Below are 25,690 nucleotides of genomic sequence, written 5' to 3'. Positions count from 1 at the left end.
ATGTGAAGTAAGGGGAACACTTGTTCATTGCTGATGGGAGTACAAACTTGTATAGCCACGTTGGAAATCAATGTGGCAGTTGTTCAGAAAGTTGGGAATCAATCTATCTCAAGACCCAGCGATAACACTTTTGGGCAAAAACCCAAATGTTACACAGTCACACCACAAGGATATGTGTTCAACTATGTTCATAGCAGAATTATTCATAATAACCAGAACCTAGAAACAAACCTAGATGCCCCTCAACTGAAGAATTGATAAGGAAAATGTGGTACATTTACACAATGGAGTACTACTCAGCGGTAAAAAAACCAATGACATCTTGAAATTGGCAGGCAAATGGGTAGAACTAGAAAATGCCATCCTGAGTGAGGTAACCCATACCCAGAAAGACAAATATACTGTGTACTCACTCAAAAGTAGATATTAGATATAAAGCAAAGGACAACCAGCTTAAAGGCCACAACCCCAGAGAACCTAGGTAACAAAGAAGACCCTAAGAGAGACATACATGGATCATCCTAGGAAGGAGAAAAAAAACAAGATCTCCTGAGCAAATTGGGAGTGTGGGGAACAGTGGAAGGGGAGAGGGGAGAAGGGAAAAGGAGTGGGGAAAATGTATAACACATTCCTATCCAAACAAATAAGAAGGTTTTAAAAAATAAAAAATCAAGAGTTCATAATTGATCTCTCCTGATTTGTACTTTCTGTTTGGATTATCTCAAGAAAAAAAAAAGATTGTTTCTATGAATATGTTGTGTAAAATCCCTTTTCTTTCTTTGCTTTTTTTAATTAAAAATTTCCACCTCCTCCCCTCCTCCCATTTCCCTTCCTTTCCCCCCTCCTCCTCCCCCTCTCTCTCCAGTCCAAAGAGCAGTCAGGATTCCCTGCCCTGTGGAAAGTCCAAGGTCCTCCCCTCTCCATCCAGGTCTAGGAAGGTGAGCATCCAAACAGACTAGGCTCCCACAAAGCCAGTACATGCAATAGAATCAAAACCCAGTGCCATTGTCCTTGGCTTCTCAGTCAGCCCTCATTGACCGCCACGTTCAGAGAGTTCGGTTTGATCACATGCTCCATCAGTCCCAGTCCAGCTGGCCTTGGTGAGCTCCCATTAGATCAACCCTGCTGTCTCAGTGGGTGGGCGCACCCCTCGCGGTCCTGACTTCCTTGCTCATGTTCTCTCTCTCTTTCTGCTCCTCATTTGGACCTTGGGAGTTCAGTCCAGTGCTCCAATGTGGGTCTTTGTCTCTATCTCCATCCATCGCCAGATGAAGGTTCTATGGTGATATACAAGATATTCATCAGTGTGGCTATAGGATAGGGCCAATTCAGGCACCCTCTCCTCAGCTGCCCAAGGAACAAGCTGGGGACATTTGCTTGGACACCTGGAAACCCCTCTAGAGTCAAGTCTCTTGCCAACCCTAAAATGGCTCCCTTAATTACGATATATACTTCCCTGCTCCCATATCTACCCTTCCTCCATCTCAGCCGTCCCATTCCCCCAAGCTCTCCCCATCCTCCCCTTCTCACTTCTCATTCCCCATCTCCCCTTACCCCCACCCCAAGCTCCCAATTTTTGCCTGGCAATCTTGTCTACTTCCAATATCCAGGAGGATAACTATATATTTTTCTTTGGGTTCACCTTCTTATTTAGCTTCTCTAGGATCATGAATTATAGGTTCAATGTCCTTTATTTATGGCTAGAATCCACTTATGAGTGAGCACATACCATATTCATCTTTTTGGGTCTGGGTTACCTCACTCAGGATTGTGTTTTCTATTTCCATCCATTTGCATGCAAATTTAAGATGTCATTGTTTTTTACCACTGAGTAGTACTCTAATGTGTATATATTCCACACTTTCTTTATCCATTCTTCCATTGAGAGGCATCTAGGTTGTTTCCAGGTTCTGGCTATTACAAATAATGCTGCTATGAACATAGTTGAACAAATGCTTTTGTAGTATGATAGGGCATCTCTTGGGTATATTCCCAAGAGTGGTATTGCTGGATCCTGGGGTAGGTTGATCCCGAATTTCCTGAGAACCCCCTCCACTGATTTCCAAAGTGGTTGTACAAGTTTGCATTTCCACCAGCAATGGATGAGTATACCCCTTACTCCACATCCTCTCCAGCAAAGGCTATCATTGGTGCTTTTGATTTTAGCCATTCTGACAGGTATAAGATGGTATCTCAAAGTTGTTTTGATTTGCATTTCCCTGATCGCTAAGGAGGTTGAGCATGACCTTAAGTGTCTTTTGGCCATTTGAAGTTCTTCTATTGATAATTCTTTGTTCAGTTCAGTGCCCCATTTTTAATTGGGTTAATTAGCATTTTAAAGTTTAGTTTCTTGAGTTCTTTATATATTTTGGAGATCAGACCTTTGTCTGTTGTGGGGTTGGTGAAGATCTTCTCCTAATCAGTAGGATGCCTTTTTGTCTTAATGACAGTATCCTTTGCTTTACAGAAGCTTCTCAGTTTTAGGAGGTTCCATTTATTCAATGTTGCCCTTATTGTCTGTGCTACTAGGGTTATACGTAGGAAGTGGTCTCCTGTGCCCTTGTGTTGTAGAGTACTTCTCACTTTCTCTTCTATCAGGTTCAGTGTGTTCAAATTAATATATAGGTCATTATATATATAATATATAGGTCATTATATATATAATATATAATGACAATGTTTGACTCTGACTATGTTTAATTTGCCAGCAGGGAGGATGTTGGGGGGCCCCAAACTGTGCTAATTGCATGACTGGATGGGGGCCACCATGACTATTCATGTGCCATGCAGGGAGAGGGGGTGACTGTAGGAGGAACCCACGTAACTGGGAGACAGTATGGGAGGGGATCAAGCCGCTGGCTGTGTGGGGGAGCTAGGCTGCCCAGGGGTGCAAAGAAATCACAGCTGACAGTTGCTGTACTGCAGTGCTGGTGGCACTGAGAAGGTCAGAGCTTGCTAGAGCACAGTGCAGCCTGAATGACACAGCCAGCTCATGTTGAGGGGCACGGAGGAGGAGGGTACACCTGTGGCAGCGCTGTAGCTTTGGCATGCTCTAAGGCCATATGTTGGATGCCAAATATTGTGAATTCTTTTATTGTTTTAGTAAAAAATGGAACGTGGGAGTTAAATATTGGGGAAATAACTGAGAGATACACAGAGCAACCAAGAAATGATCATCCACTTTCTTCTACGTCTTCCCCAACTGAAAAGACCTTACTACATCTTAGACCCATTCTTGCTTCTCACTGTGTTCCTCCAGCTTCCTCTCAGTTGGCCAGAAAACTCGAGGGTCCACTCTGGCCAGCTTAGTGTAGACTCGGTCTTCCAAACGAAGGTTTGATTCCATTGGCAGTCTCAAAACACGCAAACATATAAATCTGCAAAAAAACAAATTCAGGAATCAGACTGTCTGTGGAGGCTGGATATTACCCATGTGAGCTTCGGTGCCTTCCAGAGCCCACTGCTCTCTTGCTTAATCCTCAAAGAGTAAAACCTGACTCAGCTGCTGTAGCAGGGAGAGAGGGATTCTGCAGTGTTGTGGCTACCAATGACAGTATGGCACTAAGAACTTCTGAGTGAGAATCAATTTTGTCTTCAGGGAAGGAGGAGAGGGTGATGGAGACCCAGGTGGAAGGCAGTTGGCAGCTGAGGAGCTGACCCAGGACAGCAGGGTGAAATGGGCTCAGGTCTGCAGACTGCTCCTCTAATTTCCTTGGCTGATGATGCTCATCAAGGACGGGCCTGAAAAGCTGTAGAGCTGAGGAAGGCATCTCACCAGTCAGGTCTGGCTGCTTCTGGGAAGTAGGTCTGAGAAGATCTGTAATTTAACTTTATAGTCAGAATTTATCACCACACAGATGAAATTAATTGACTGGGCACACTGGCACCAGTGGGGGTATAGCTCAGGGGTAGAGCATTTGACTGCAGATCAAGAGGTCCCTGGTTCAAATCCAGGTGCCCCCTTATTTATGTTGGAATCTGGTTACTGACTTACTGCATTCATCTAAGTCAGGATGCCCATGAGATTAGAAAGTCTCCATTAGCTGAGGTTTCTAGGATCAGAGCTTCTATGCCCATTTACTTCTGTGGGTTCCATTCTTAGCCACACTATAATCACCCATGAACCCAAAGGCTGGAACCCCCAAAGTACATTAGTATAACACACACAGCTGACCTCTGACCTATGCTGAGTCCTCTCTACTTTCGTGTTCTCCCCATCTGGATTCTTTCTCTCATCCTCACTGGGATAGTGAGTTTTGATTGTCAGTTTGACACATTGTAGAATCACCTTGGAAATAAATTCTCCACGAAGGATACAGTGTGTAGATCAGGTTGGCCTGTGTTCCTGTCAGTAGGGGATTGATTGATGGTTAAGTCAATTGATGCATGAGGACACAGCACTGTTCCCTAGGCAGGGATCCTGGCCAGTGTGAGTGCAGAGTGAGCTCAGCACTAACGAGCATGCGTGCATTCATTTCTCTCTGCTGTTGAGGGTAGATGTGATGTGACTAAGTGCGTCAAGTTCCTGCTGCCTTGACCTCGCTGAAATAAGGAACTGTATCCTGAAATTGTGAGCTAACACAAACCCTTTCTTCCCTCACTTGCCTCTTGCCTCAGCATTTTATCAGAGCAGCAGAAATGTGGCTTGAACAAATCTTTGTGTCCACTCTCACTGAGCAATGGTCTCAGTGTGGTCCAGAGCTGCCCATCAGGTGAAGAACTGCGTTCTGAATTGAAGGATGTGCTGACAGGCTATGGTGGGTGGCGGGAGGTCAGAATCTGAGGCTGTGCTGGCCTGGACAGACACTACCTGGAGGTGCAGGACGTCGGCAGAGGTTGGCTGCAGCATTTTAGTCACTAAGCCACGAACGCCCTCTGCCGAAGGGATGCAAGAACAGTGCTCTCTGATTAGGAAGGCGATTTGTCCCAGGCATGAGACACTTCCATTTGAGTTGTTGGTCAGAGGTATCCTGAAGCCCCCAAATGTGTTTCTTATTGCCTTCTAGTGCCAAGAACTGCTGTTGAAAGGTTACCTAGCATGATGATTTCAGTCCTGTGTTTATCGCCTGCTCCTTGTATCCTTGGTTTTTAAGATCTTCCCTTTGGACTTAGATTTCTTTGACATTTGCTACTGAGTTTGCGTTTTCTCAATTATGCACAGTACATGAAAAGTCTGATGAAGTACATATCTTCCTTTATGGTAAATTTTCTTATACTTTTTTCCTCCCATCATTTTCAGTTTATGATTGTTGTGCTAATGGGGGAAGTGGGTAGATTTAGAGTCATGAGTGTTTGGTTCCTTGAGTGAGAGTTCTGTCAAGAGACTAAGTCATCCTCACCTGAGACATGAAATTACTCTTAATTTTGGATCCCAGAGAGGGAGGTTCTAATGGAGACATCCTAGCTTCTCTGAGGTCCTCCCCAAGGCGAATGTGGTAGGTTAACTACTAAAATAATGTTTAAGGAAGGGGGCACCTGGATTTGAACCAGGGACCTCTTGATCTGCAGTCAAACGCTCTACCCCTGAGCTATACCCCCACTTATAGGGAAGGCAACCTCTCTCTTATTAGTACCTCTTCCACCTTGGCACCACACCCAGGTTTCCTGTATGTTCACGATTTACTGGTTCCTGATAATGATCTTGACGTGGCAATATTTTTCTATTTCTGTCTGCCTCTATCTTCTCCTCTCTAACCTCAGTCAACCCATATCAATGCCCCCTCTCTCAGGCGTCCTAAAGACATCAGCTTTCACTCAAAAAAGGACTCTTAACTGGTGTTTTCCTTAAGTTCACACTTAACTTTCTTGAAGTGGCCAAGACAAGAGCTGATGTTCTGGGTTTCCAATGGTCCAAACCTTTTGCTCAGAGAGAACTTGTCTTCCACGATCTGAGGAGGGGGCCCTTTATGTCACAGCATCGTTTATTCACTCAGCAGACACCATGGAGTTTCCTATGTTGTGGTCACTATCAGTCATGTTGAGGACACAAAGCAAGGTCAGTCATTTTCCTTTTCCTCAGAGTATTAGTCTAAGTAGGAGACAAATATATGGATCCTAGTATTTCTTCAGAAGTATCAGGAATCAAAGCACAGGTTGTGGGGGGACATCACGTAAGGATCCCCCTTTCTGGGGGCTCAGGAGGGTTATCCCAAGGGCTTGACTCTGGAAAGTTACCAGAGGAAGAATCTGCTCTTCAACTTCATAGAACTCCTCTGAAATCCTGCACTGATGGAGCCTTCCCAGTGCATTGGAGGTCAGCCTGTGCCACAACATGAGTGTGACCTGGATGGGTTCACAGTGAGTCCTGTACTAGCTCCTCTCAGGGGAGAGAACAGGGTCCAGTCCTGAGCAGAACACAGAGCACAGGGGAACACAGTATATCAGTTGCCTCTGTGTTAACCGATATCAGATTTTGTTTCTTGTATCTAAAAGAGACACCTAGGAAGGGGGCACCCGGATTTGAACCGGGGACCTCTTGATCTGCAGTCAAATGCTCTACCCCTGAGCTATGCCCCCATCTGCTTATGTTTATCTAATAAACATCTCTGAACCTGTATGGCCACTCCCTGACGTGTACTTGCTAGTACTCTGATATCTGCTTCCTCCTGTGAGGCCCAGCCCTCAGCCAGCTGCACACCTGTCTGCCACCTCCTCATGCCAGCGCCCTCCTATCCTGGTTCACAGCTGTGACGGAAGCACTAATGCATGGAAGCCTGCATTCAGCTCAACCACTCTCCCACCTGTAAGAGCCAAGTGCAAAGGGTTGGATCTTAAGCAATTGATGGCTTATGAGGGAGAGAAAACAGTTTTCTGTTTGGGTATGTCTTGTGGTAAGTCAATAATATGGATGGCTTCCCTCTCAGAAGCATGCGATAGCACAGATTGAAGGACACAGTCCTGGGGATGGAAGGTGGGTTGGATCTGTGAAGAGGAGTTAAAAGAAATAGTTCAAAGCAAATATGATCAAAATGCATTCTATGAAGTTCTCTAAGAATCAGTGAAAATATTCTTTCAAAATATTTTTTTTTCATTTAATCTTTGGGGCATTCACACCAAATCCCACACATTTGCTGTTTCTTCCATATTTGCCCTCCAACCATGTAGAATCCACCCCAAAAGTAAATAAAAATAAATTAAAAATAGAAAAGAAAGAAGCGGAAGTCAAAACAAAACAAACAAGCCATCAAGTCGACCCCTTTAGTCAACAACCTGCTTCCTCTTCAAGCACAGCTTTCTGTGTATGTACCATTCTGCTCCTTTGTCTTTCTCTAATCTCCATCTCCTATTTATTTGTCATTGTGCCATTGGAAGTTGTGGTATGTTGCACAGTATATATTCTTTTGCCAAAACAGTTCAAACATTTTTACTTGCAAATGTTCTTTGCAATAAGTAATGAGGCTAGTTCATGGCTTCTGGCTTCTGCTACAGCATCAATACTGGACCCTCATAGAAACTCAGATACTCTGCTGTTGCTCTGAGTTGTTGGGATTCGGTAGCTATGGACCTGCAGGGCCCTCATGTGGCTGGGAAGATGTTGGTGTGAGCCAACTCAAAGCCTTGGATCTGGGCCTGGATGGTAGTTGAATTGGTCCGCATCCCAGCTCTCCCACTCTCCCATGCCCAAGCCTCTGGGGCCAGCAATCCCATACCACCTGGGCAAGAGATGGTTGCAGCTTTCCTACCCCCATGCAATCAGGGCCAGCTCTCCTGCACCTCTGCCCAGTCGAGGGATGTGACAATCTTTCCCACAGCAGTAACGCTACCTGTGAGGGCTGAGACTGGTTCTTGCTCCCCTGCCATCAGGCTGACTCTCCTGCTCTGTGGAGGGGAGGGGAGAGGCCAGCTCTCCTGTGTGTATGTGTTAGCTGGCGTGGGGTGGGGCCAGCTTTCCTACTCAAATGTCATCTGGGCCAGCTCTCCAGTGCCCCTTCCTCTCCTGCACATCACCACTAAGGCCAGTGTTCTCAATACCAGTAGACAAGGGGTAAGACCAGCTCTCCTGAGTCTACACCATCTCGCCTCTGATAAGGGGCAGGGCCAGCACTCTCACAAGGTGCATCAATGAGGAGAGGGGACAGCTTTGCCAGCTCCTTTGCTCCGGCAAGCGTCAGGGCCATCTCACCCATGTCCATGCCATCGGGGCCAGCTCTCTCACCCTTCCTCTTTGGAACTAGAACTCCACAATCACATTGCTGTGAGCACTACTGTTTTCCACGTTCCTAATGATATGACCCAATAAGGCAAACTTACAGTACTCAATTGCCTTTCTAATCCAAAACCCCAACTTCTTTCTTATTCTTCCAACAAGCAGCATGGGCAGGCCTGTCAAAGCAATACCCAGGCCCTGATAATCAAGTTCTCACTTACTATTCTGTGTTACTATACTGTTACATAAACAGTTAATATACTGTCCTATTGCTGTGAAGACACACCATGATCAAGGCAACTTATAAAGAAAGTATTTAATGGGAAATTGCTTACAATATCTGAGGTTAGTCCATGATGATCATGGTGGGAAGCATGGTGGCAGGTGGGCAGGTATGACACTGGAGCAATAACTAACAGTTTACATCTGATCCACAAGCAGGGGTCAGAGAGTAGAACTGGGTCTGATATGGGATTCTGAGACCACAAAGCCCCTCCCAGAGATGCATCTCCTCTAACGAGGTCACACCTCCTAATCCTTCCTAAACAGTTCACCAAGTAGGGACCCAACGTTCAAATATATGAGCCTATGAATTTGTTATCATTCAAACTACCACGTTATTTATGAAAAAATATTTAAGGTAAGTGTCCTGACTATCAGCATAGTGTGTGGAAGAATTATAGGTCTTATCAGTCATACAAACGCTAGACATTTTCCTTTTATTCAACTCTCACAGGAGTTCATGGCCACAAAGGAATGTCATTTTGTTAAACATTGAAGAGGTTGGCATCTGGAAAAGAGAGACTCGCACACAGAAGAGGTGGTGGAACAGAAGAGTCATGGTGAAGGTGAAGGTCGTCGCAGGACACTGACCATGCAGCAGATTTGGGGGCAGCTGGAACAAAAGGAGCAGGAGCGAAGTCACTCCTGGAAAACAGAAGGGAGAAATATTCACTAGACAGTAGAAACATTTCCATGCATGGAAAATTATTCTGAAAAGTATTTCATAGAGAACTCAAGGCTTGTGGAAGAAATGTTTTAAAGGAAATGAAACAGTTTAAACATAACGTTGTGACCAACTTCAGAACAATCAAAAGTTCTACCACATGTCTTTGTCCTGTTTAGACTGATGCACTTCAACCACACAGTGTTAACAGATTATCATGATAAAAACAGAGAAGCTCATCCAACTAAAACTTGAATCGGGAATGGAATAGGATACTGAGAATGGAAGAAGGCATGGAAATTATAATCTTCATCTACAAGTCAGTCAGTTACTGATGTCTGCCCTGACTAAATAGGACATCCATGCTGTGTGTAGTTTACGTGAGTGCACAGGCAGAGGAGAGATGGCTAAGCCTTTGGGGAACGGCTCCCTTTGGGAGACAGGAGCAGTAAGAGGAGGACTCAGGGTAATGCATGTTTTTAAAAAAAAATAATTTAAAAAAATTATTGAATATTCAAAACAATTTAATTATGCCATATCGGTTAATTGAAACTCATGGCAGTGAGTTTGTGTAGTGGTGACAGATCTGAAGGACAGGTAGGGTCCACAGCTTCAGCATCCCCTGACCCTCTGTCCTCCTGCTCTGCTGTCGGGTCTCCTGGACAACCACTCAGGCCTGAAGAGACATCTTCACCATCTCCCCAGGAGCCACCCTCAGGGCTAACACACAGATCAAACATGGGCTGAAGAGATGTCTTTACGTGCAGGTACCAAATGGTTCCCCAGAGAAGTTAGGCAGGGTCTCTACACTCTGAGGGCTTGTATATAACTGAAGAAATCAGACATGTAAATCTGAAGTCCTTTGTAGTAGCTTATGTCCACCTGTCTCCAGCTGTGCTGCTCTCATAGGCTCAGATGTGTATGGGACGGTGCTGACATTACAACATGGGACAAAGTTGAAGATACCAGGGACAGGAGAGGGACCTGTCTGAGATGAGTTTGTGGAGGCAGCAGTGCTGGTCTTGCCAAGTAAAAAGTATAATTTTGGGTGTGACTATGAAGGTTAAGGCACTTATAAAACATCTCTGACATGGAGGGGGCATAGCTCAGGGGTAGAGCATTTGACTGCAGATCAAGAGGTCCCCGGTTCAAATCCGGGTGCCCCCTACCATAAGTCTATGTTTTTATTCATGGAGTTATCGTGTGCGCTCAGTCCTGTGTTTTTTCCATTCATTCTGTTTATGGTACTCAGCAGAGCTGCTCAGCCCTTCATGAAGATGAGTGCTGCCTCCCATCTCTCCCTACAAGCTCAATGTCCCTCCCATTCTTATTATGTCAGCTCTTTTCCTACATGTATCTGGTTTCTCTGGTTATGTTGGGTTCTTAAAGAGAAGGCAAGGACGATGGTGGAGAATTCTTTTGAAATTTCCAGGTTCAGCATCCATACAGACAGCTGGTATCCAAGGACCAGAAAGGAAACCATAAATTATCTCTTTTCATGGCTGTCTGGTGAACATGTGCTCAGTGCTAAGGAGACACAGCCTAGAATCAGGTATTTTGTGGAGTGTGGACATTACCCATGTGAGCTTCTTCCCCTTCCAGAGCCCCCTGCTCTCTTGCTTCATCATCAAAGGGTAAAACCTGACTCAGCTGCTGTACCAGGGAGAGAGGGACCCTGCAGTGTTGTGGCTACCAATGACAGTATGACCCTGTGACAGCCCACTCTGTCTTCAGGGAAGGAGGAGAGGGTGATGGAGACCCAGGTGGAAGGCAGTTGGCAGCTGAGGAGCTGACCCAGGACAGCAGGGTGAAATGGGCTCAGGTCTGCAGACTGCTCCTTTAATTTCCTTGGCTGATGATGCTCATCAAGGATGGGTCTGGAAAGCTGCAGAGCTGAGGAAGGCATCTCACCAGTCAGGTCTGGCTGCTTCTGGGAAGTAGGTCTGAGAAGATCTGTAATTTAACTTCATAGTCAGAATTTATTACCACACAGATGAAATGTACACTAGTACCAGTGGGGGTATAGCTCAGGGGTAGAGCATTTGACTGCAGATCAAGAGGTCCCTGGTTCAAATCCAGGTGCCCCCTTTCTATTTGATTTAGTAAACAAAGTGACCACATTCACAGAATAGACCTACTTTCTCTCCTGTCTCATATGTCTTGGGATTCACCCAGTTAGGGCAGAGTTCTATCATCATCTATCAGATCCAGTACAAGAATGTGATAAATGCATTTTATATACATTTATCTAAAAATAGCTCATTTGGACACACACATATACACACACATTCTAGAAGATGGAATATTAAGGTTATGCTGACTCCACAGTGCGTGGTCTTCTGTTCTTGTTATTTGCTTACATATTTGAAGGAATCCACCAATGAGGCTTCTGAGCCTGGTTTTGGTGTAATGGTTTTTACTACTGTGGGGAAATCTTGTTCTATGGATGAAAAATACACTGGAAGTATATTTATGAGATTAAATTTGCATGAATACTTTCCCAAGAAGAAGCATCCTGTGATTGCCCTGATACCTTATTTTTTAATTTTAATTGCATTTTACATTCCAAGCACAGTTCTCCTCCCTTCCCTTCCCCCCAGCCTACCCGCTATCCATTCCTCCCAATGGGTCGGGCTCCATGGGGAGTCATCAATATCTAGCACATCAGGCTGGGGCAGGACCAAGCCTCTCCCTGCTGCATAATGGCATCCCACCATAGGGAATGGACTCCAACAAGTTAACTCATGCGCCAGAGATAGCTCCTGGTCCTACTGCCAGGGGCCTCTCAGATGTTCGAAGCTTCACCACCTTATGGAGGGCCTAGTTTGGTCCCATGGAGGCTCTAAAGCTGATAAATAAAACAAAATGACAACCTACAGAATGGGTAATGATCTTCACTAACCCCACATCTGACAGAGGGCATCTCAAAAATATATAAATAACTCAAGAAACTAGACACCAAAATACAAAATAACCCATTTTAAATATGGTGTACAGATCTAAACAGAATTCTCAGCAGAAGAATCTCAAATGACCAAAAGATATTTAAGAGATTGTTCAACATCCTTAATCATCAGGAAAATCAAAATGACAATGAGATACCATCTTACATCTATCAGAATGGCTAAGATAAAAAATACTGAGGACATCTAAAGTTGCAGAGGATGTGGAGTAAGGGGAAACACTCCTCCACTGCTGGTTGGAGTGAAAACTTGTCCAGACACTTTGGAAATCAATATGTCAGTTTCTCAGAAAATTAGAAATAAATCTACCTCGAAACCTAACGATACCACTCATGGACATATACCCAAAGGATACTCAGTCATACCACAAGGACACTTGCTCAACTATGTTCTTTCTTAGCAGCATCATTCATAATAGCCAGAACCTGGAAACAACCTAGATGGCCCTAAACTGAAGAATGAATAGAGAAAATATGGTAAATTTACACAATGGAGGATTACTCAACTTTAAAAATCAATGTCATTACAGACATCATCTTAGAGTAAAGGGTTGGGGAAAATACACCAATCAAACGGACCTACGAAACGAGTGGGTGTAGCTATCCTAATATCTAACAAAATAGACTTCAACCTAAAATCAGTCAGAAGAGACAAAGAAGGCCATTTCATATTAGTCACAGGAAAAAATTCATCAAGAGGAAATTTCAGTACTGAGCATCTATGCCCCAAATACAAGGACACCCTCATATGTCAAAAAAACACTTCTAAAGCTTAAATCATACATTAAACCACATACACTAATAGTGGGAGACTTCAACACTCCACTCTCAACAAAGGACAGGTCAGTCAGACAAAAAATGAACAGAGAAATAAGAGAACTAATGTTATGACTCAAATAAGAGAACAGATGTTATGACTCAAATGGACTTAACAAACATCTATAGAGTATCCCATCCAAATATAAAAGAATATACCTTCTTCTCAGCTCCTCATGGAACCTTTTTAAAAATTGACCACATACTCAGTAACAAAACAAACCTCAACAAATATTGGAATAACCCAATGTACCTTATCAGATCACCATGGTTTAAAACTAGAAGTCAACAGCAATACTAATTCCAGAAAACCCACAAACACATGGAAATTAAACAATACTCATCTGAATCATCAATGGGTCAAGGAAGAAATAAAGGGAGAAATTAAAGACTTCCCAAGATTCAATGAAAATGACCACACAACATACCCAAATTTATGGATCACAATGAAAGCAGTGTTAAGAGGAAAGCTCATAGCACTAAACACCTAAATAAAGAAGCTGAAAAAAAAATCTCACACTAGTGAATTAACAGAACATTTGAAAACTCTAAAACTAAATGAAGCAAACTCACCTAAGAGAACTAGATGGCAGGAAATAATCAAATTGAGAGCTGAAATCTACAAAGTAGAAAAAAGAAAACAAAGAATCAATGAGACAAAGAGTTCTTCGAGAAAATCAACAAAATAGACAAAACTTTATCCAAACTAACCAAAAGGCAGAGAGAGAATATCCAAATTAACAAAATCAGAAATCAAAATGGGGACATAACAATAGACATGGAGGAAATACAGAGAATCATCAGGTCATATTTCAAAAACCTGTACTCCACAAAATTGGAAAACTTAAAGGAAATGGACAATTTTCTGGATAAATATCACTTACCAAAATTAAATCAAGACCAGATAAGCAAATTAAACAGACCTATAACTGCTGAAGAAATAGAAACAGTCATCAAAAGTCTCCCAACCAAAAAAAAGCCCAGGACCAGATGGTTTCAGTTCAGAATTCTACAAGACTTTCAAAGAAGAACTAATACCAATACTCCTCAAATTATTCCACACAATAGAAACAGAAGGAACACTACCAAACTCTTTATGAGGCTACAATTACCCTGATACCCAAACCACACAAAGACATTACTAAGAAAGAGAATTACAGACCAATATCACTCATGAACATTGATGTAAAAATACTAAATAAAATACTGGCAAATCGAATCCAAGAACACATCAAAACCATCATCCATTGTGATCAAGTCAGCTTCATCCCAGAGACACAGAGATGTTTCAATATAAGACAATCAGTCAACGTAATCCACCATATAAACAAACTGAAAAACAAAAACCACATGATCATCTCATTAGATGCCAAAAAATCTTTTGACAAAATACAACATCCCTTCATGATAAAGGTCTTGGAGAGAGCAGGGATACAAGGAACATACCTAAACATAATAAAGGCAATATACAGCAAGCCAACATCCAACATCAAACTAAATGGAGAGAAACTCCCAGTGATTCTACTGAAATCAGGAACAAGACAAGGTTGTCCACTCTCTTCAAATCTATTCAATATAGTTCCTGAGGTCCTAGCTAGAGCAATAAGACACCAAAAGGAGATCAAAGGGATACAAATTAGAAAAGAAGAAGTCAAACTCTCACTGTTTGCCGATAATATGATAGTTTACATAAGCGATCCCAAAAATTCAACCAAGGAACTCATAAACGCTTTCAGTAATGTAGCAGGATACAAGATTAACTCAAAAAAAAAATCAGTAGCCCTTCTGTACACAGATGATAAATGGGCTGGGGAAGAAATCAGAGAATCAACACCCTTCACAATAGCCGCAAATAACATAAGATATCTCAGAGTAACTCTAACCAAACAAGTGGAAGACTTGTTGACAAGAACTTCAAATCTTTGAAGAAAGAAACTGAAGAAGACAGCAGAAAGTGGAAATTTCTCCCATGCTCTTGAGTAGGCAGAATTAACATAGTAAAAAATGGCAATTTTACCAAAAGCAATCTACAGATTCAATGCAATGCCCATCAAAATCCCAGCAAAATTGTTCAAAGACCTTGAAAGAACGGTACTCAACTTCATATGGAAAAGCAGAATACCCAGGATAGCCAAAACAATCCTGTACAATAAAAGAACTTCTGGAGGCATCACAATCCCTGACTTTAAACTCTACTACAGAGCTACAGTACTGCAGACAGCTTGGTATTGGCATAAGAACAGACAGGGGGACCAATGGAACTGAATAGAAGACCCAGATATCAATCCACACATCTTGATCACAGTGGATGATGGTTCTGATGTGTTCTTGGATTCAATTTGCCACACATCTTCTAATACCTGATTTTTGACAAAGATGCAAAAAATATCAAATGAAAAAAAGAAAGCGTATTTAACAAGTGGTGCTGGCATAACTGGATATCAACATGTAGAAGAATGAAAATAGACCTATATCTATCACCATGCACAAAACTTAAGTCCAAATGGATCAAAGACCTCAACATTAAGCCAGCCACACTGAACTTTATAGATGAGAAAGTGGGAAATACACTTGAACGCATTGGCACAGGAGACCACTTCCTAAATATAACCCCAGCAGCACAGACACTGAGAGAAACAATTAATAAATGGGACCTCCTGAAACTGAAAAGCTTCTGTAAAACAAAAGGACACGGTCAACAAGACAAAATGACAGCTTACAGAATGGGAAAAATCTTCACTAACCCCACTTCAGACAGAGGTCTGATCTCCAAAATACACAAAGAACTCAAGAAAATGGTCACCAAAATAACATAAAATCCAATAAAAAAAATGGAGTACAGACTTAAACAGAGAACTCTTAACAGAGGAATCTAAAATGGCTGAAAGATACTTAAGGAAATGTTCAACATCCTTAGTCATCAGAGAAATGCAAATCAAAACAACTTTGAGGTTCCATCTTATACCTGTAAGAATGGCCAATATCATAAACACTGATGACAACTTATGCTGGAGAGGTTGTGGGGTAAAGGGAACACTTCTGCATTGCTGGTGGGAACGCAAGCTGGTACAGCCCCTTTGGATGTCAGTGTGGCGATTTCTCAGAAAATTAGGAAACAACCTTCCTCAAGACCCAGAAATAGCACTTTGGTATACCAAAGGATGCTCAGTCATGCCACAAGGACATGTGCTCAATCATGTTCATAGAAGATTTGTTTGTCATAGCAAGAACCTGGAAACAACCTAAATGCCCCTTGACTGAAGAATGGATAAGGGAAATGTGGCACATTTACACAATGGAGTACCACACAGCAGAAAAATAACGACAGCTTGAATTTTGCAGGAAAATGGATGGAGCTAGACAACATTATTTTGAGTGAGGTAACACAGACACAGAAAAATAATCATGTACTCACTCATAGGTGGTTTTTTAAACATAAAGCAAAGAAAACCAGCCTGCAAACCACAATCCCAGAGAACTTAGACAACAATGAGGACCCTAAGAGAGACGTACATAGATCTAATCTACATGGGAAGTAGAAAAAGACAAGATGTCCTAGTAGATTGGGAGCATGGGGACCTTGAGGGAGAGTATAAGGGGGGAGGGGAGAGGCAGGGAAGGGAGCAGAGAAAAATGCAGAGCTCAATAAAAATCAATTTAAAAAAGGAAAAAAATTAAAGTAGGTAACAAAAAAATCAATGATGTAAAATTTGCAGGCAAATAGATGGAACTAGAAATAAAAAAAAACTTGTGTGAGGTAACCCAGACTCAGAAATACAAACCTGGTATGTACTCACTCGTACATGGATATTAGATGTAAAGCAAAGGATAACCAGACTATAATCCTCAGCTTCAAAGAAGCTAGGTAACAAGGAAGACCCTAAGAGGGATGCATGGATCGTCCTCGGAAGGGGAATTAGATAAACTCTCCTGGATAAACTGGGGGAGGCAGATGGTAAAGGGGAGGGGATGGGAGATGAAAACATGAGGGAATGGGATGGCTGAGGTGGGAGGGATGATGTGGGAGAACAGTGAAAGAGAGATCTTGATATAGAGAGCGACTCTGGGGTAAGGGGAAAACCTGGTGCTAGGGAATTCCCTGATCATCTTATGCCAATCACTAAAGGGTGCTTTAGACTCCCTGATCCTCCCCTGTTCTGTCTCCACACACTGCATCCTCTAGCTGTGGTCTTCTCTTAGATCTTGGCATTTGGGTGGTCTTCTAGCCTCATTGTGATGGAGCAAAGGAAAGGTCCACATGGGAGAGATACCTGACCCCACTTCAGTGCAGTCTGAGGGCTGAGCTCTGAGTCTCTGTACCTGGTCCCTGCAGATGCTGAGCTGATGGTTTGGGGCAAGCATGGGGCCAAAAATCTCTCTGATTTTGAGATTTTCTTTAAAATATAGGACAAAAAAAAAACCCGATAAGTCAGGAGAGCATAGAATGAAAAGCACAGAAATGATTCCCAGTACAGGCTTCTGCTGAGGGCCCGAATGAGGTGGAGAGAGAACAACAATGGTGGGGAACCTGGAGGCAAAACCACAGGAGGGAGGGAGGGCAGGACTCCAGCCCTGCACGGGGATTCTTCTACCGAGAGTGCACATTGCTGAGCAGCAAAGACTACAGTGTGCTGGGCATGCATGGGTGCTGGGCTCCTGAGATAGGTCAAGCCTGATAGAGTCCTGTCTGAAGGCAGTGGTTCAGGTCCCCGAGGGCACTGGAGATGAGAAGTCACCCTGTACAGTACATCCCTGGGCGGGGCAGTGCAGGTGACCTGTGCTACGGGAGTCTACACAGGTACAAGGGTAAAACTTTGGAAGTTTTGTCAGTTAAGCCCTGCTCCAAGACTCTGTCACCTGCTGATCATGTGTCCACTGTCCTGTGTCATGCTTTAGTGCCCATGGCTCCAGAGCCCTTTGTCATTTCCCCAGACTCTGCTTTGACTCAGTTATTAAGCAGGAGTGCTTTATTTGTTCTTTACGTAACCATTGTCTTTTTCTTTTATATCTACAGTATGGAAAGGCTCGGGGGGGGGGAGGAATAACATCAAATAGTGTGTCAGTCAGAATTGTCCACAGAGCTTGCTAGAGACACATCAGACCCCGGGTCCTTCCCGAGAGTCTGACCAAAGAGTTCCCAGTGGACAGAGAACTTTCCCTTTTGTCCATTCCCATATCCCACTCACCTCCAATCAGCCAAGCAGTCAGTATGTTTGCATGTGGCTCCTTTGGTTGGGTTGAAGAAGGCTGTAGCAGCAGGCCTCCTGAATTTACTGTCCCTGGCTCAGCTAGGATCTAAGGCAGGAGGATGCTGGTCATTCATGAGGACAGGGCAGTCATGTGCAGAGGCAGCTCAGGGCTGGGCCTCCTAGGAGGAGGCAGATGATGGCAGGGCACTGGCAAGTGCACCTGTGATATTAACAGTCAGGGAGTGGCCATGCAGGTTCTGAGTGCCTGTGAGACATTAATAAGCAGGTGGGGGTATAGCTCAGGGGTAGAGCATTTGACTGCAGATCAAGAGGTCCCTGGTTCAAATCCAGGTGCCCCCTTGCTTAAATATTTTGGCACTTAACTTACCACATTTACCTTGGAGAATTCTCGTGAAGCTAGGAGGTCTTTACTAGTTGGGAGTTTTCTCAAATAATCACAAATCCTCCCCCTCTGAGCCTCATAACTCAGGGTGTGTGTAGCTTAGCTCCATAGCCCACTAGAGTTCCCCAAGGCTCCCAGGCCCTCACCTGAGCACCGTACGTGCTCACTGCCGTGTCTTTCCCACCTCCATGCATCTCCCTGCTTGCACTTCCCACTCCACTCCTCACTTCTGTCCTGTTTTCTGACCACAGAGAGATCAGCTTTACTCTGCTTCAGTTGGGCACTGTGAGATGAGGTGTGTCCTAAATACACAGTTTCCATCTGGGAGTCCATTTGACAGGAAGGGCTGTGGCTATATATTAATAATAAGCTCAGAACCAGCTGACTCCTGCGTCCTTAGTGTGTTTGCCTGTGGAAAGGCAGGCAAGCCAGACTGGAGCAGCTCTCCAGACCCAGGAAAGAGATTATTAGGGTACCTCAGAAGCCAGCCTGGTACTATGGGTTCCCCTAACAGTCAAGAGCCAGGGCAGGAGCCCATACTAGTTGCACAAAGTTTGTGATCTCCATCCCCATTTGCCCGCTTCCCTGGGCACAGAATTTGTGACACTGAACTACAGTTTAATAAAGAAATTTTCGACTGAGCAGAGCATGTGGAGGCGTGAACCAGAGAACACCGTCTGCATCTGATCCTTAGATCTGAGCTATTACCTACCCCGATAGCCAGCCAATAAATGGGTTTTTCTTTCTAATTAGTTTTTTACGTGTAAAACCACACTGCAGCTTCCCCCTCATCAGGAAGCAGGCTGATCCATTGGGTACAGGCAACCCTGGTAGACTGGATGTCAATCTCTCTGTTTCTGTCACATGCTTCTCTTCAACCTCACCCTCAAGAGGCCCTGCCTGAAGCCGTCAGATACTGAAGCCCTGCCAGCTCTCTCCCTCATCTCTGAGTGTAACCTGAAATAAAATCCAGAGAGCCGTGGAGTCACTAGGTGTCAGTACTCAGCCCCCTCAATTAACAACCCGTGTCTGGGAGTGGGTGGCTCCAGAGACTAAGGAGACGTGGCCATGACACTTCATCCTTGTCCTATTTTGGTGGACTCTGGTCTAGTGAGAATGATGTGTGCAAACACAAAATCCTACAAGATGTGATGGGAGGAGAGTAGCAGCACAGGGCAGGGCTGACCGTGCTGGACTCAGTCACAGCCGGCGGAGATGGCAAGGGTTAGTGGAGTCAGAGATGAGAGTGTGCTGAACTAGAGTTGCGACCCTATTGCTGAAGGCAGGGCACATTTTTGTCATAGGAAATAGAGTAACAAGCAGGAACTTATCTGAGAACTTTCTCTCTGGAGGCTGGTTTTCCTAGTTCTGGAAGGAGCCACACAGCTGCTGGAGGAGAACAAATATTGACAGTGTCCCTGCGAGGAACCCTACATGCCCCAGTATTGACCTACCATGCAAGGTGTGCCCACTTGGCATGAGTCTATGGGTGTATCAAAATGCTTTGGATTGGTTTTAAGGTTTTGATTGAGGCCTGCTCCACAGGAAGGAGTTCCAGCCTGGTACTGCAAACCTGGACAAAAGCCCAGGGCTTGGGAGGTCACAGGTCCTAGGCAGGAATCTACTACTATTGTTTTGATAAATGAAATGTTGTCAAACTGTCCTTTAAATATGTTTATACTGCTAGATTAATGCTTCTTCCCCTCAGCCTTGGCAGGAAAAGCTTCTCTCTTTAGTGTTCAGAAGTTAATGCAGACTCATACCTGGCCAAAGTGCTAAGTATATGTGACTGTTGAGTATTCAGACTTAAATTGGACATCTGCATCAACTCCTGACTGAAACCAGCAGGTCATTCTTTAGCGACAGGACCCTAAGTGGGAGAACCAGGGAAGGAGAAGATGAAGAAGATAGATAGTTGGGGTCAATAGGTCTTGCACAAACGATGTTTTATGCCAAGCAAGTTTATTAAGAAGCACGATATCTCGTATACTGTTTTCAGAGGAAAATTGGGCCAAGGTCAGCAGAAAGCTAAATCAAACAATGTTGGCAAAGAGGACACAGGATACCTTAGACACAACTGCCTGAGGACTGATAACCACCGCCCTTAAAGGGGGAAATCTGGGTTCCTAGGAGCTGAAACCTTAATTCCTTCGAGGCTCTGGCTCCAGCCCCAGAGTAGACCTTACCAAGTCTGCCCCTACGCAAGGACCCGGAACGAGGGTCCCCCTTTTTATCGGGCATCTGACAAAGCCTTGGGTACATCTGGCTCCCAATGAACTTCTCTCTCCAAAGCTCACCTCAGAGGATGAGCAGAAAACAATGTAAGAGCTGAAGAATGGGGAGGAGAGCTGTCATTCTGTCTTCTGAACAAGACATGGCCGTTGTACCATGAACTCACTACAGCTATGGCACCTGTACAAGATCAAGTCAGAAAGACAAGTCAACAGGCAGTACCAATAGGACTCAGCAGGTTATTAACAGAGGAAATGAGAGAACATGGAGCAGGGAGAAGGGTGTGTTGGGGCTCCTACAGGGAGTAGGAGGGGGAGATGGGATATATATGATCAAGATACATTGTTTATATGTATGTTTATATGTATGTAATTATCAAAGAATAAAAGACATTTTTTAAAGATGAGAGTGTAGACAGCATATAGGAAATTTCCACCTGACAAACAGTGGGAAAAAAGGAATAGTATATAGAGAGCTTTCTAGAACTCAAAGGGGTGTGGGGGGATATGATGCATATAAGGGTCAGAGTTTAATGATTAGTTGGAGAGGTATCTTTCTAAGAGATAGATTGGAGTTCAGACTTTGTTTTGGGAGCCCCAGGCAGTTCGGCACCAGTTGCACAGGAGCATCAAGGTGGATCATTCATTTGAGATTTCTTAGGACATATGACAGAGAGTGGTTTGGAACTATCCAAAAAAATAAAAAATAAAAACCCAGGTATAAATGGAGACCTCATTTTCGTTTCCCAGTCACCCCGACCTGAATAATTACACAAAAACTATATAAATTACAACACTTTTTAGCCAACGACTCAGGCATATTCCTAGCTAGCTCCTATATCTTAAATGAACCCATTTCTATTAATCTGTGTATCATCACAAGGCTGTGGTTTCCCAATAAATTTCTAGTGTCTTTCTCCTTCCGCGTTTACATGGTGTCTCTCTGACTCTGCCTTCTTTCCTCCTCTATCTCTGCTTGGATTTCCCACCTTGCTGTATTCTGCCCTGCCATAGGCCAAAGCAGATTCTTTATTAACCAATGGTAATAAAACATATTCACAGAATAGAGAGGGGAATCTCACATCACCCAGGATATGGTACTTGTATTACTTTTTAAATCAAAAGAAATAAAAATTTTGGATAACTAATGAGGACATTAAAAGTACATGTCATTAAAATGCTACCATCGTGTCTGAGCAATGGTGGCGCACGCCTTTAATCCTAGCACTCTGGAGGCAGAGGCAGGCGGATCTCTGTGAGTTCGAGGCCAGCCTGGTCTACAAGAGCTAGTTCCAGGACAGACTCCAAGGCTACAGAGAAACCCTGTCTTGAAAAACCGAAATAAAAATATTACTATCACTAAAATAAATAAACAAAACCCCCACAGCGTAAGATTGTGTTATGTATACCAAAAGTTTCAGAAAGAACATAGACAAACAATTACAGGAAATTTTTAAAAAGGAGGGAGACTTACCTCAACTCATTTATAAGTCTCATTAAGGATACTGTGAAAACCATCAAAGAGTATAAGAAAAACAAGACAACAGGCCAGTCTTACTTATTAAACCTGTATTTTCTAAACCATAACCAAAAATTTTAATAAAAAAATTCAGCATTGTATTAAAAAAAGAGTAACAGGTATTAACAAGGCTAACATTATTTGAGGAGTGCAAGGTCGGTTCACCTTAGAAAGCTCTGCATTCGTACTGTGCTACCCCATACTTTATAGCAAATGACTCTGGTCTACACAGGTCCTGAGCACATTTCTGGGCGTGCAGGCCAAATGCTAACTTTAGCACTTAACGACTGAAGTATGTTCATGTTGCAGAACATTCAACATGCTAAAAACATCAAGGAAACAACACTCTGTCCCATGAACAGCCTTGGCAAATACTGCTGGAAGGTTGTAGCTGAACATACCAGCTTTCTTTGAAGGAGGGTGACCTGAGGCATCCTGTATGGTTCAGACTTGGAATAAAGCCCTAGATACGTATGATAGATGAATGCTTCATCTCCCACATATATTTGACTTTCTTCCTTTCCTGGCATAACTTAACAATCCTCTACCTGTGTTTCCTAGATTTTTCTGCAAAGCGAAATTACTTGCTGTCAAATTCTAGTTTCAATATCTCCTTGTAAAGAAATGCAAACTAATATACCAGATTAATGAGAAAATGATGTGATTATAAAATAGATGGAAGACATCCAATCAGATGTAACACACACCATGATTTATTTATTCTAAAGTACAGTTAGTAAGAGCCTATAAACTGATGCAAGAACGGGCTAAGAATCTAACAGAGGAGAAAAGCTATGTTATACAGACACCCCTATGTACACACACTTTCTCAGATGGAATAGGGCTTTGTCCACCACCCACTCGGGGCACATGGGTTAGCCTTGTAATAGTTCCTGGGCCTAGATCTTTGTGACTATTGGTCCTTTAACAGTTTGGGGATTCCAAAGTCTACTTCCAACTATTTATTGGAGGGGTTTATTCTTCATCGTTTTCTGTCTGTGTTAACTAAATGAGAGTAAGGCCTGGCTTTGTCATCACATCTGAGAGGAGAAACACCCCAGTTCCTGTTTGTAGGTCACACCCTGATGAACTCAAAGCTTGACCCTGAGAATCATCTTAGCCAGTGTTGGTGCCTCTCCAGGACTGTCCAACACTGGAGACTGAAGCCTGGGAGAACATAGGCTGGAGGGTTTTTAAGGAAGGAAGCCTATGACTTTTTATTCAGGAGAGTGATGTATTTCCTCTGACTTTAGCCTAGGAGTTTCAAAGTGATGATGCATAAGGTACGAGTGATGTGGGTGTAACTCTGGAAGTGAAGGATATTAATTAAGCTGTACATTAATAACAGGGGGTATAGCTCAGGGGTAGAGCATTTGACTGCAGATCAAGAGGTCCCTGGTTCAAATCCAGGTGCCCCCTACTCATACCTAGTTTTTTTTAACCTTTTTTATATAGATACTGAATTTTAATTTCTTCCTTACTATACAACAGAATGTGGTTTTCCATTCTTATACTGTCTCAAGCCTGTGAAACCTGTCCACATTTTAAGAACCATCAGTGGTGGCCCTCTGTGAAGAAATGACTGCTTTTAGCCCCACAATAGGGTAGGCAACAACCTAGCCCTCTACCCAGCCAGGTTCCCCTGACTCAAATTACATGTGCTGGGTATGATATCCAACATGCGAAGTCAACAGCTTACGTGAATTCTTCAGTCGTATGACACACATTGGAGAGATTCAAAGAGTGTATATTATTTATATTGGAAGGTACATTTCCTAGCTAGTTGAAATAATCAAGTAAGTTATTGCCCAAAGAATAAAACACAGTTGTTTTCCTGAATGACTCTTGCATATCATGATTCATTGTTGGGTTGACCTCCATGGCCTCCTTCCCGTAATCACTATCCCAGTGGGCAAGGCCCCTTTGGAGGATAGTTCTCACTGTGTATCATGCCAGAAGTGTCCCCATGAAAGAGAGCCCTGACTCGACTTGACTGCATCCTGGTGCCGAGCTCTGGGTGTTATAAAGCCTGTTCTCACAGCAGGGCTGAACTGACAGGTCATGAACTCTCCAGTAAAGTATCTCCCTTCCAAACCTGGGACTCGGAAATGAGAAAGGCAGAGAGTAAAGGGCAGAAAACGAGTTCTACGTGAGTGGGCAGCAGTTGAGAGCGAGGTCGAGGGTGGTGTAAGCTTTGAGTGATGTGAAAGAAGATATTAGAAGGGAAGGAGAGAGGTGGACTCAATTTTCCAAACTGAGATGCCCCACAGGACCCGGGGAGGAGGCTGGAGGGCCCTGGGTAGGGCAGATTTCTAGACTAGTCAAGGCTGGGCCTCATAGGAGGAAGGAAATTATGGCAGAGCACTGGCAAGTGTACATGTCAGATGTCAACAGCCAGGGAGTGGCCATGCAGTTTTAGAATATTTATTAGATATGTATAAAACAGGTGGGGGCATAGCTCAGGGGTAGAGCATTTGACTGCAGATCAAGAGGTCCCCGGTTCAAATCCGGGTGCCCCCTTGACTTTTTTTCAATGAATAGACTGTTTCTAGTCCTGCTTTTTTTTTTTATCCACATTGAATTCTGCATGGGAATTTGGTGAGAGAAGACAACAGTGGCAGATAAGATACACTGGTCTGGATATGTGTGTTTAATCAAGGCTGTCCAGAGAGAATAAGGCAGAAGGGTGAAGGGAGACAAAGACAGGGATAAGAGAACATTTTTATCTGGGCACCCCACAGTCCATAGAAGGTGACATTTCCTCTTCTTTAGAGACATGAGTGGTATTTTTTTCTCTTAAGACTTCAACAGCTACAAAGCCCACTAATATACCTTATTGAGAGCAATGGGATTTTCTCAAAGTCTACAAAAATATGGTCACATCCCCCAAATACATATATAACCAATATATGTATTTGGCCAGACTTCTGGTCTTGACAGCCTCATCAAGTTGATCATGACATTATTTAGTATAACAGGTAACGCCTTGGCCAATGGCATGTCCTCAAGTAAGGTCATGAGTGTCAGGAAGTTGCACAGATGATGGGTGGCTTCAGATCATCCCAGAGGATAAAGCTCAGACTATATAGCAGCCAATGTTCATGGTGCAACTTCATTGACTCTATAACCAAACTGGCTAAAGTTCTGGTCCCTGGCTTCCTTCATGCTTCATGAAGCTGTGACACCATGCCTCCCTTTGTGCATGAACTACTCACCTTCCTGCCAATGACTCTCTGTTTCCATTAGCCTGAGATTACTGAATTATTGACACCGCTGAAAAGGAGAGCAAAGGCTGATCCTGCAGCAGCCAGGCTCCTGTATCAGGGGCTTCTGTGTTTCCTTAGTTTCTTTATGTGGGTGTAACTCTGGAAGTGAAAGGTATTAATTAAGTTGTATATTAATAACAGGGGGTATAGCTCAGGGGTAGAGCATTTGACTGCAGATCAAGAGGTCCCTGGTTCAAATCCAGGTGCCCCCT

The 25,690-nt window shown here is 43.5% G+C and overlaps 9 non-coding genes across 9 annotated transcripts; 7 read left to right on the top strand and 2 right to left on the bottom strand.

Moving 5' to 3' along the window:
- Nucleotides 1–3,891: 3,891 nt before the first annotated feature.
- Nucleotides 3,892–3,963, top strand: Trnac-gca (transfer RNA cysteine (anticodon GCA)). The gene has a single exon. It is a non-coding gene; the product is annotated as a tRNA-Cys (tRNA).
- Nucleotides 3,964–5,466: 1,503 nt separating this feature from the next.
- Trnac-gca (transfer RNA cysteine (anticodon GCA)) lies at nt 5,467–5,538 on the bottom strand. The gene has a single exon. It is a non-coding gene; the product is annotated as a tRNA-Cys (tRNA).
- A 906-nt stretch (nt 5,539–6,444) lies between these two features.
- Nucleotides 6,445–6,516, bottom strand: Trnac-gca (transfer RNA cysteine (anticodon GCA)). The gene has a single exon. It is a non-coding gene; the product is annotated as a tRNA-Cys (tRNA).
- A 3,671-nt stretch (nt 6,517–10,187) lies between these two features.
- On the top strand, nt 10,188–10,259 carry Trnac-gca (transfer RNA cysteine (anticodon GCA)). Its single transcript has one exon. It is a non-coding gene; the product is annotated as a tRNA-Cys (tRNA).
- An 849-nt stretch (nt 10,260–11,108) lies between these two features.
- On the top strand, nt 11,109–11,180 carry Trnac-gca (transfer RNA cysteine (anticodon GCA)). Its single transcript has one exon. It is a non-coding gene; the product is annotated as a tRNA-Cys (tRNA).
- A 7,167-nt stretch (nt 11,181–18,347) lies between these two features.
- Nucleotides 18,348–18,419, top strand: Trnac-gca (transfer RNA cysteine (anticodon GCA)). The gene has a single exon. It is a non-coding gene; the product is annotated as a tRNA-Cys (tRNA).
- A 5,140-nt stretch (nt 18,420–23,559) lies between these two features.
- On the top strand, nt 23,560–23,631 carry Trnac-gca (transfer RNA cysteine (anticodon GCA)). The gene has a single exon. It is a non-coding gene; the product is annotated as a tRNA-Cys (tRNA).
- A 1,029-nt stretch (nt 23,632–24,660) lies between these two features.
- Trnac-gca (transfer RNA cysteine (anticodon GCA)) lies at nt 24,661–24,732 on the top strand. The gene has a single exon. It is a non-coding gene; the product is annotated as a tRNA-Cys (tRNA).
- An 886-nt stretch (nt 24,733–25,618) lies between these two features.
- On the top strand, nt 25,619–25,690 carry Trnac-gca (transfer RNA cysteine (anticodon GCA)). Its single transcript has one exon. It is a non-coding gene; the product is annotated as a tRNA-Cys (tRNA).

This window comes from Microtus pennsylvanicus, chromosome 21, assembly GCF_037038515.1.
Source record: "Microtus pennsylvanicus isolate mMicPen1 chromosome 21, mMicPen1.hap1, whole genome shotgun sequence".
Lineage (NCBI taxonomy): Eukaryota > Metazoa > Chordata > Mammalia > Rodentia > Cricetidae > Microtus > Microtus pennsylvanicus.
The sequence above is the reverse complement of the archived record's forward strand: the minus strand, read 5'-3'. Positions and strand labels throughout refer to the sequence as shown.